Source organism: Pleurodeles waltl, chromosome 4_2 (assembly GCF_031143425.1).
Source record: "Pleurodeles waltl isolate 20211129_DDA chromosome 4_2, aPleWal1.hap1.20221129, whole genome shotgun sequence".
Lineage (NCBI taxonomy): Eukaryota > Metazoa > Chordata > Amphibia > Caudata > Salamandridae > Pleurodeles > Pleurodeles waltl.
Genome location: NC_090443.1, coordinates 1,010,563,915 through 1,010,575,922, shown reverse-complemented (window position 1 = coordinate 1,010,575,922; position 12,008 = coordinate 1,010,563,915).

Below are 12,008 nucleotides of genomic sequence, written 5' to 3'. Positions count from 1 at the left end.
TCAATGAGAAACACCCCTGACAGAAAGACTGGATTGTCTCTGCACAAAATTCTCATGGGCAGGGCCATGAGACTTCCTGCAGTTCCCGCAAACGCGCTTTTGAATATTACAGATGATATGGTATTAGACTACTGGAAGGGTCTGGCTGACGTGGTTCGCTCTTTCTCTCACCAGATGGAAGCAACCACCTTGCCACCGATCCAAGGTCCAGGACACACACTGAAAGCAGGTGACTGGGTCGTGATAAAGAAGCACGTGAGGAAGTCGTGTCTGGAACCCCGTTGGAAAGGCCCTTTCCAAGTGATCCTGACTACAACCACCGCTGTGAAGTGTGCGGGAGTTCCCAACTGGATTCACGCCAGTCATACAAAGAAAGTGATGTGTCCCACAGATGAGGAAGTTGAAGCACTGATACTGCCAGTAACTGATAACAAAGTGCCGAGCACTGAGACAGAGCAAAACAGGACTAGAAGCGAACAGGCAGACATAGAGGAGAGAGAAATATTCTCTGCGGACGAAGCAACCGATTCACTTGGGGAAGACCAAGGAGAAACCTCAGACAGCGACGAAGCAGCTGAAGGTAACAAAGAGCCTGAAGCAGCTGAAAGTGACAAAGAGCCTGAAGAAAGTAACGGTGACAAAGGGCTCGAAAGAGGTGAAAAAGCAGGAGAGCCTGATCAGAGGAGGGCTTTCCCAGAAGCAGACGGTACAGAAAAAGAAAAGGAAAACGTGATTGACTCCCCAGAACAAGGGGACAAGGCAGAACAGAACGAAACTGTTCAAACTTCTTCAGAAGAGATCCCAGGTCCATCAAATGGACACAGTGCAAAGAAGAGACAAAGTATATCGCCAGTAAAACTAAGAACTAGAGAAAAGTTGAATGACAGTGAAGGGCCAAGAGTGAAAGAGAAAAGAAAGGAAGTGTCTGTCTTGGTACCAACCTCAAGTGAAGAAAAAGACTTGGCCAAAGAGGAAAGTACCAGTGAGACAGAATCAAAGAGAGATGCAAAATTGAAAAGGAAAAGGATACCAAACAGGAGATATTCTGGTCCAGAATGGGCATATGCAGTCAATGACGATTGGACTGACGAATTTGTATCTCTCAGCCTCGAGAACGAAGAAGAAGAGATACCAATAGAAAAGAAAAGTTTTATGGACGCTATTGATTGAAAAAAAAAAAAAAAAAACTGATAAATGACATTGCTTGCTATAATCTAACGTGATACAACCAGCTGAGACATTGCTAAACCGGATAAGACATTTGCTAACTTGATAAGACTTTGATAACCTGATTGACTCTTAAACTCGATTTGAGACAACATTGCTAACTGAGAAAAAAAAAAAAAAAAAAAAAAGAGAGACTGAGTTATTGCCGAATCGAGTTATTGCCGAATTGAGACGAATGCTGCTAACCGATAAGTGACTGGGCTCCTGAAGAAAACTGTGTGAACATTGCGCTCGTTAAGCTTTGTAACTAATTGCTAAATCGTTTCTTTTATAAGTGCTTCTAGCTCTCTGATTCTATACAGATCATGACACAAAACAGTAGAATGAAATATTGTAAATATGCGTGTATAGGCTTGATAACTGCATGTGTACTAATAATAATGGCAATAGTGCTTGCAATGCGTGGTAAGGGTGAGAATGAGAAAATTGATGCTTCTACCTATGCTCCTGTTACTGTCACTGAACTAACTGCATTGAAGAGACTAGAATTAGATGAGAGACACTTGCATGATAAGAAGGAACTTTCGTATAATGTTTTTTATCGCTTACTAACAGAATATGTTGAGACTATGGATGCGAAAGATTGTTATGTATGTACACAGATACCGACATCGGTAACGGAAGGGGTGACTTATCATCACATGCCTCTTACATATGGGATTACATGTAGTATAGTAACTTCTAGATTTTATGGTCAAACTAACATACAGTATTTTTATTCAAATTATGATGTTACCTTTGCATATGTTCCTATAATAACACAGCTAAGCCAGATTGCTAAAGATTGGGATTCTAAAATAATGAGGGAATTTTTCGAGCCAATGCAACCTTTTGAAACAGCTCACGCTCATAGGGAAAATCTTACCTGCTCGCTATCTGCAGTAGAAATAAGCTTTTTAGATCGCACAGATGATAGAAGGGCACAAATGAATGCGAAATTAGAAAAAGAGCTAAGTAAGAGGACTTCAGTAGATAATTATGCTTTTGCCGCAATAAAAACACAAGGGAGAATAGCTTTAGATGCTTGGCATGTAGGGAAATTTTGTATATATCGTGGTGAATCCTATTATGATAACATTTTTGTAGGAGCGAGTGAATGTAAACATACGTTTATCTTTAAGGCCAAATGGACATTCATGCTGAACGGACTTGATCCTGTCATACCTGGTGTATATTACATTTATGGGCATAATGCCTATTATCGTCTTCCAAAAGGATGGTGGGGGAGATGTTATTTGGGTATAGTGTTCCCAAAGGTTTATCAACTGGATGACCTATCGATGATTCCAAAGACATCTGGATCCCATCGTATCCAGAAAAGAGAGACCGCAGCTGCTGTGGTAGGAGATATATTTGGAGCCATGATTCCTTCATTGGGAGTTGTGTTGAATTCCATCAAAATAAGAAAGTTGTCTACTATAGTGGATAACATGTTGACAAAGTTTTCAGGTGCTATAATCCTGATGGATGCTGAGCTTGCAGCAGAAAGAGCTATGACTCTTCAAAACAGGCTTGCCCTAGACATTCTTTTAGCAAAGGATGGCGGCGTTTGCAAAATGCTTGGTGCGCGTCACTGTTGTACGTATATTCCAGACAATAGTGTGAAGATTAAAACAATGCTTGCAAATTTAACGAAAGAAAGTGCAGACTTGAAGGAATTGAAAGAACCAGGAGTTTGGGAGAAGGTTGGAAAGGGACTTGCTTCATTGGGAAATTGGCTTGGTGGCATTTGGAATGGAATATTGCTAAAAATAATACAGGGAATACTAATAGTACTAATTTGCATCTTTGGGATTTGGGGAATAAAAAGGGGAATACTAATGATCATGGCAAGAGTTAAGAGAAGGAAGGAAGAGAAAATGATGAAAAGAATGGCAGAAGAATACAAAGCAAGAACAAGGGGAACTAAAAGGCAAAGAGAACTGACAGAATTTTAATGGAATAAAATTTGTGGGATTGGTTTTGTGTGATGACAAGTAGTCATCAGAGGAGGGACTGATGACGCAGAAATGAAGGTTTTACATTTATTAGAGCATAAACGTAGTGCTGCAATAATCAAGTGTGACTTTAACCGAACTAGTAAAGATTGTACGGGGACAAATGTGCCCTCAGAGTAGTTCGCCAACATTTATAAGCGTGCTTTATATAACGTGATGTATTAGAATTGCACTAATCCGACATAATCGTAAACGTGTGCTATGATTTGCTTGTTTGAAATGTTTTAGCTTAGCATAACTTTAGTGGAGGCTTTGGCCTAGTTGCCTTGTCTCACGATTTAGATGCTCGTATTTTTCCAATGTGCTAATAAACGTGTATTCTTGCTTGAAGCTGTACTTTTCCAGTGAAGATCGGTTCACATGCTTATCTTTAAGGTTTCGTGCCAGCCTGGCATCTTCTTCTTTGCTCCAAGGTCAATCTGCAGGTGCGGACAATGGAAGCTCTGAAAGTGAGTTAATTGGTAAAATATGTTGCAACTTACGTTCCCGACTCCAAGGATAATGTATGCTTAGGTAGAAGCTTGTGAACTGTTGTTTTTGATTGGACAATTTGAAGCCAACCTATGAACCCTCCAATGGAAGACCCTACTGGATTTGAACTGTTGTCTATTTAAACCTGGTGCACAAGAAGAAAGCAGCCATTGCGGACATTATTGCCATTTTTCCATTAGCCATTTGCCATTACTCGGACACTATAGCCATTTTGACATTGGCCATTACCCGGACATTGGCCGTTGCCCGCCATTTTGCAGGACATTGCAGCCAGTATGGCCCATCTTGCAGACATCGTCATTTTGCTATCTTCTAGAGACTTTAAGTAATTCTCGCCCTAGAGACTTTAACTTTGATTTGCCCCTTTGCACGAAGTAGTAGTTTTATTTTGCCGCCGTGAGGCAATTGCTCCGTCCACCCTGCCCCTTTGCCCCGTCCCATGCCGATCGAAACTGGTACCTGTGAGACGAAGACTTCCTTGAATGCTGATCGAACTTGGTAAATATGAAAGGAAAATGTACAATTGCATTGTGTTTTCTTTTTAGGTAACCAACTGCTGATTTTTGATAAGAGCCCTAGTTAGGAGTTTTTCCAAATTAATGTTGCTAAATTGTTTTGCATGAAGACCCACATGCCGATGCTAATCTGAGGTTAGATGAGGATTCATTTGATGCACGATGCAATTTGAGACCTTGTTATGCTGACCAATGTATGCAATTAGCTCATTACAGATTATAGTTTTAGTGGTTTGCGTTGCTATTATCGAATGCATTGTTATTCAAATGCTGCATAGATTGCATCTGTTTCGCCGTTATGGACAGCTATTAATGTTCATTTATATATATCATTTGGTGTTGAGACACATTTATATCGTGCTAGCTTTGTTAATATAGGGAAATAAATTCATTAACTTTGAATAAACTTGTGTGGTTATTCATGGCCGAAAGGTCATGGTTCGCCGAAATGTTTTCTGGATTAATTGTGAAGTGTTATGTTGATCAGGGTATTGCTTATGTTCGTTATTGATTATTGATTTGATTAAATTGATTACTCTCGGGTGAAGAGAGCCCCACTTGGTCAAAAGATTCATCGACCCAAGAGCGTCCAGATACAGGTAATTTATTAGGTTGGAACGCTCTATCACATGTATGATGGGTATGGATGCCTGGAAGCTTGCTGATGTCAGTGACCCCTGTCACCATACCTACATGACACCTGGGGCCATTAGCATATGCAGTCAGCGGGTTTGCACCCGATGCTTTGTAGTACCTGTGCTAAGTGTCCAGTGTACTGTCCCCACCTCCTTGCACCAGCAAGTTCTACTGAAAGGTGGAGACCAAAAATGTTGCTGAACATTTGTGATAGCCTTTTGCACATCAAAACTGTGAGGCTTAATTTTGTGAATTTGTGGCAGAAATGTTTTCATCAAAGTATACCTTCTGCAGAACCTTTTTTTCACCTTAAAAAGGATATATGTAACATAAATTGTTGTAAATTTAGCTATGTTTGTGCAGATATCTCAAAGTGAAACACTTATCACATATATCTTTTTATTGTGGACTTTTCTTTATATTTATAATAACTACCAAGACGTTGGTGGTGGGGTTGGGGGCACATATAAATTATATTACATGTTTGCAATCAATAATTCATCAGTTCTTTGAGACATTATGATATAAAGAGTGGTACCATGCCACACGCTGGTGAAATGTTTTTCTGCTTGGCGGCATGAAACCAACCCATTATTAGCGTCCAGAATTTTTGCGTGGCTTTGGATTTATCGATGCGATGGCCCTCCTGAACTCCGAAGGGTGGGGTGGTGGAAATAATCCGTAGTTAAGGGGCGTATCCTGAAGGCACATACAAAATTAGGAATTACCGGGGGGGAACGACAACTCTGCACCTGACTCTCCCTGTAATTCCTCATTTCCCTAAAGAATTTCAACTGAATTTTTCAGCAGCTGAATTACCCTAAAGCTGATTTTCCCTCCCAGCTCTTGTAATCCAGATGAACCAGTACTCCTGGTACCAGCCTCATCAGGGTTACCTAGGCAGTCTAGCTATGCAAAAGCTAGTGAAACTGGACAGAGTGTGTTATTAGTGGAAAATCCACCAATGAAGCAGTTAGGCAATCTGTTCACCAACCAGACTCACTGAAATGGGCTCTCCCCAGCTTCACTCTCACTCTATGCGGCTTCTTGACTTCTGCCATAAGGTGAAACAGGTGCAGGCTGAGCCTGTGAAGAATGCATATCTACTGATTTTAATTTGTTATTGTGCTTCATATGAAGCACTGAATGTAAAAAAGCACCAGTAAAAACGTGTTTAAAAGCAGGCGAAGGCAGTAAACACTCATAAACAGTAGATGATGTCAAGAGATGGTCTTTAAAAAATAGGTAAAATGACAAACTTCTGATTTGGAAGGATACTTCATCCCACCTTTTGAGACCAAGGCTCATAAGAATGGTAACCGAATGCAGCACGAGGTAGTCAGAAGACAATTAAAAAACATGATGTACCAGAGCAAAGAGATTTGGAGATGGTATACAAAGAGACCAATGATTTTCGATAAGGAGTGAAAGTGAACATTGAAAACACAACTACAATTGAGATCGAACACCAAGGGCCCGAATTACAAGGCCCTAGCACCACCTTCCGCTACATTAGAGTCATTTTTTTAATGCTAATGTGGCTCGAGGCAAAAATTACTGTGCCATATTTACAAAGTGGCGCAATGCATGCATTGCGCCACTGTGCGGCCCCTTGCGCCACATTATGCTTGTGCCAGGCATAATGTATGCAAGGGGGGCATTTCGGGTGTTAGGAGGCCCACAAAAATGGTGAAACTAAATCTGCAAGATTTCATTGCATCATTTTTGGCATCATTTTTAACGCCTGCTCATAGCAGGCGTTAAAAGGACGTACCCATTGAATTCAATGGGCCTCCTTGCACTATCGGGCACTAGCGTCAACATTTTTGCAAAACAATTTTGACACTATTGGCCTAACATGCGCCATGGTGCTCCGTGTTGTAAATACGGCGCACCCATGTTCTCGTTAGGTGGCAGTAGAGGGTGCAAGAAATTTGGCACATGAGAACTGATGTCACAGATTCTTGTAAATCTGGGCCTAAGAGTCCAATGCTCAGTTTCTAAAAGAATGAGTGATGGGTTCAAATCTCAGCTCAGAATCCTGCTTCTGGTACTATTAAATGTCTGCATGATGAATGGTAGTCTAGAATCCACCTCATGCCTCTCTAATCAATTACAGACATACCTTGCTCCTCTCTTGACGGTTCTTGATTTCTCCCTCTGTGACATTTGCTTCATGCATCTCTTCATTCTTCTTTCTCCTTTGTTTTTCCCTCTAGTACATGCTTTACGAGGGAAAATAAGGCCGGTCCCACAAAATGGATGCTGTTGGGCCTCACTGGCAACCACTGGCTCAAATTAACTAGTGTAAAGGCCTGATTTACAGTTTGGTGGATAGTTTACACAGTGGCAAATGTGGCAAATGTACTGTCTACTTTGATAGAAGTGCATTTTATTCTATACCACTTGTAATTAGGTAGGCGTGCTAACTGTCAAGTTTGTGAAGTAGCATCCCTCTACCAGACTCTAAATCAGGCCACAATATAGCAGTTAGGTTATTTATTGAGAGGGGTGGAAGCCCTAGTCAAAGAAAAACTACAATTCTTGTCAGGGGAACCACAAAAGTCACTTAATTAACCCTTGCTTAACCCTCTGCTAACCTGGCACTAAACAGTCTTAACTTAGAGGCAATCTGTAAAGTATTTGTGCAGCACCAAACAGCAATGAAGTGAAAACTCAACACAAGAAAAATCCCAAACCAATTCAGACAAATAGAGTAAACTTTACTAAATAAAATGAATACCATGCATCCTGCCCTATGAGTCTTTAACACCTACCTTTCAGAGGACATATAAGTATTGCTAAGAAGATTTAGGCCTGGCAAAGGGTTTATTTTGCCAGGTCGAAATTATATTTTAACACTGTACTACGGGGTGCAGTGGCAGGCCAGAGACATGTCTTAAAAGGCTACTCAAGTGAGTGGCTCAATGTAGATTTTCCTAATATTTATGACGGGAAGTCTTAATTCTTTTAAAGACACGGCGGCAAGTATTATACCTTTCTTTCCTCGCTTAATTTTAATAGCAGCAGTCAAGATTAACAAACTACAGCTCCCAGATGGCAAAAGAAATAAGCCAGTGGGAAGAAAAAAACATAGTACACACACAATAAACAATCAGAATGACATACACAGCATTATGATGTCACTTGACTGTGAACTGCCCTCTTTTCTTGGTCTGAAAGTCAATCAGAATGAAACAGAGGGAAAATAGAAAATAAAATGAGTATAGCCATAATGAATGAAAAAAGTTCAGAACAAAAGTTCAATATGGCACGATATGGAAAACGTGCTGGACCAACAGGATCGTCAGGGTTACCAACGACTTCTGACGAGGGAGCATCCGAGAAGAAAGACTTCAAAGGTTGTGATGAATTACGAGGAAGGTTGAGTAGAAATCATGATCGCTGTGAGGGTGGGAGACAATAGTTAAACAGTGCTGTGGGATAATACTCGCCTCTGTGTCTTCAATAAAATTAAGACTTTCCGTCATAAATACTAGGAAAATCTACATTTTATGTCAAGACCGGAGGCTCCTATTATGCTTGTTCAAAGCGTATTATTCACATTCATAGAAACATTATCAACAGGTTTGCAATAAAAAACGTTGAATACATTATCATTAGACCAATCTACAAATCTAAGAATGTCCTATAAACGAGAACCTGCCCAAAAGGCTTTGGATGCCATAGCTCCTCTAGAAGAATGGGCCCCAAAAGCGGAAATACCCGCCAGGTACATGATCTATTGTACCCAACAAGCAAGAGAAGGGGAAGATAGAGTACTATATGGTTTCCTGAAGGAGATAAGAAGTCGAGAGACAGGATATTCTTCGATCTGCAGTCCTTTGTTCGTAAATCTTTAAACATTGTCCAACACATAGCTTGGGATGATCAGGAAAATAAGGATAAAACACTGATGTTAGGTTTCTTTTGGTTTGTAGAACCACTATGAACAGAACACCTGAAGGGGTAAACTGGCGAGAAGAAATGTCAGGAGCTTCAACATCAGACAGTTGTTTAATAGAAATGAGGCATGACAACATAATCAACTTGGCAGATCACATTTTGAGAGAAAGCATAGTATTATCTAGCCATGACAAAAACAGGTTCAAAACCACATTCACGTCCCATAACTTTCTATATTTAGGAAGCGGAGGATTAGAGAATTTTACTCCCTTCAAAAGTCGACGAACAATTGGGTGTTCTCCAACTGGTTTTCCATTAACATAAGCATGGTTGGATGATGTGGCTGATCTGTAAAGATTGATGGTGCGATGTGATTTAGCTTTGCTAGCTTCTGCTGCTAGGAAATTAATAATAAATGTTACATCTGCTGAAAGGGAATCAATGTCCTTTCCCAAGCACCAGCCGTGCCATAAATACCAAGCTGATTTGTAAGTCTTTCTGGTTCCTGGAGCCCAGGATTGTTTGATGAATTCTGAAGCCTCCAGTGAAATGAAAGGGAGAGGTTGGGGATTCCCGAAATCTTCCAAGCGGAAAGACTCAGAAGGTTGTCTAGGATGAGATTGTGAGGCTGATTCAGGGAGTCTAACAAGAGGTTCGGAAACAAAGGAAGAAGAATGGGAAAGTCTGTTGATAATTCCAAAAGAGTAGGGAACCAAACCTGGGATTGCCAGAGTGGAGCTACAAGCCCTAGAGTGGCCTGTTGACGTCTTGCTTGTGCAAGAACCCTGTTGATCATGAGGAAAGAGGGAAAAGTGTAATTCAGAGATGTTGAGAAATCCTGTAAAAATGCATCTGAGGCCATTGTGAACGGATCTGGATGCCAGCCATAGAATTGAGGAAGCTGGGAATTGAGGCGGGAGGCACACAAATCGATTATTAAAGGACCCCACATGTCCTGAATTGACTGAAAGACCAAGGCATGAAGTTTCCAGTCACTTGAGTCGCAAAGATGGCATGAGTACCAGTCTGCTATGGAGTTGAGAGCTCATGGAAGATATAATGCATGAACCGAAATTTGGTTTGAAAGGCAAAATTCCCCAAAACCCTTTGCCAGTTGCGCTAAGGGGTTGGATTTTGTCCCTCCTAGATGATTTATGAAGCGTACTGCTGAAATGTTGTCCATTCTGAGAAGGATAGCACAACGAGCCCTGTTTTTTGTGATGGTTCTGATTGCAAAGGAGCTGGCAAGCATCTCTAAACAATTTTTATGCAGTCTGGACTCCTCTAAAGATTATGTACCTCCAGTCGATATTGGGCCACATTGGGCCCTCCAACCTGTGCAGCTTGCATCTGATTCTAATACAAGATCTGGGGCTGCTGCAAAGATAGTTCTGCCGTTCCAGGCATCTAAATGGTCTATCCACCACTGGAGTTCCATACGGGAATCTAGGTCTAGAGGGATAATGTCTGAATATGAGAGGCTCTTTCTTAAATGTGAATTTTTAGTCTCTGTAATGCTCGATAGTGAAGAGGACCTGGGAAAATTGCTTGGATAGAGGAAGTGAGAAGACCTACTACTCAAGCTAGAAATCTGAGAGAAATTAAAGAATTGCATAGGATCTGAAGAATTTCAGAATTTATGGATTTTACTTTTGTCGAAGGAAGAAGAAATGTGGCAGAAGTGGAGTTTATTTCGAAACCTAAGAATTCTATTAGTTGAGAGGGAGAGAGAGAGGATTTTTGATTTGTTGAGAATAAAGCCTAGATCATATAAGAGAGAGCATGTCTGTATTAAGTCAGAAAGAAGAGTTTGAGGAGACTGGCTCATTATAAGAATGTTGTCTAGATAAATGATGAGTCTCACCCCTTGAGCTCTGAGGAAAGCTACCACAGGGCTGACGAGAGACCAAAGGGCAGAGAGACAAAGTGATAGTGAAGGTCTAACTATTGAAACTGTAGAAATTTCCTGAAATCTGGGTGAATCAGAACTACGAGGTATGCATCTTGCAAGTCCAAATGAACCATCCAATCGTGCTGAAGGAGAGTATCCCTGAGATGAAGAATTGTTTCCATTTTGAAATGTCAATAAACTACAAAATGGTTGAAACATTTGAGGTTGATTACTGAACGCATCTTTTTATTCTTTTTTAGGACTAAGAAAATGGAGCTGGTGAAATCTGAAGGATTGGGCTGAATCAGAGCAATTGTTTGTTTCTCTAGAAGAGACTGAACTTCCAAAGAAATGAGATCGGACATTTCTGTTGAAAATCGTGGAAGCAGAGGTAACATGTCTGAACAGGGTTTGAATAAAGTTTGATAACATAACCCTGAACTGTATTTAATACCCAAGGATCTGAGGTGATTGATAACCATTCTGGGAGAAAAAAACGATGACGGCCCCCTACCAGAGGAAGGCCAGAAGTTAGGCTTACCTGTTTGATTAGAGAGCCTGGAGTTCCTGTAAGCTCTGCTACGGAAACCTCTGCCTCTTTGGGGGTAAAACTGTGGCTTGTATTCTTGATAGGATGTGTTGTAATATCCTCAGAAACCTTGGTTGGAATAACCACTGCCAGCAAAGCGGTTCCTGTCTCTGCCAGCCCTGGAAAAACCCGTTGGGAGAACATTTTCTTCAAGGACTGTTAGGCCTTGTCCAAAGACGCCAAAGTAGAAACATATTTGCTTAGTTCTTTGATGAACGAATCACCATAAAACAAACCCTCGGTTTTGACATCAGGAAGCACTGTCGCCAAATTCAACAAGTTGGGGTCCAGTTTGAGTAAAAGACCCTTTCTCCTTTCGTAGGTCAAAGCGGAGTTAGCATTGCCCAGAAGGCAAGCTGTCCGCTGGACCCATAGCAAAAGTTCTCCCGGGTCAATAATACTGCCCTCCAATCTGGCAGATTCTGTGAGGTCAGAAATGCATGTAAGGGGGCCAACAATGTCCAAAACTTTATCTTGACAAGAGGACCATGCTTTATCCAACCCTTTACGAGGATCTTTTCCGAATTTAGTAAATAAGGTTGGGAGAGGCTGATCAATAGAAGGAGTAATTGTGACTTTTTGGGGAGTGGAAGGACGAGGGCATTCAGATCCTAAGTCTGTTTGTCAAGGGGACAACTCAGTATGGAAGTTACATACTCCCCTTCATGATCTGCAGATACCCAGTCTGTGGTGTTTGGGTGGAAAATATGGCTGGGGTCAAACACTGGTATTCCTACGGAATCTACAACAGGCTT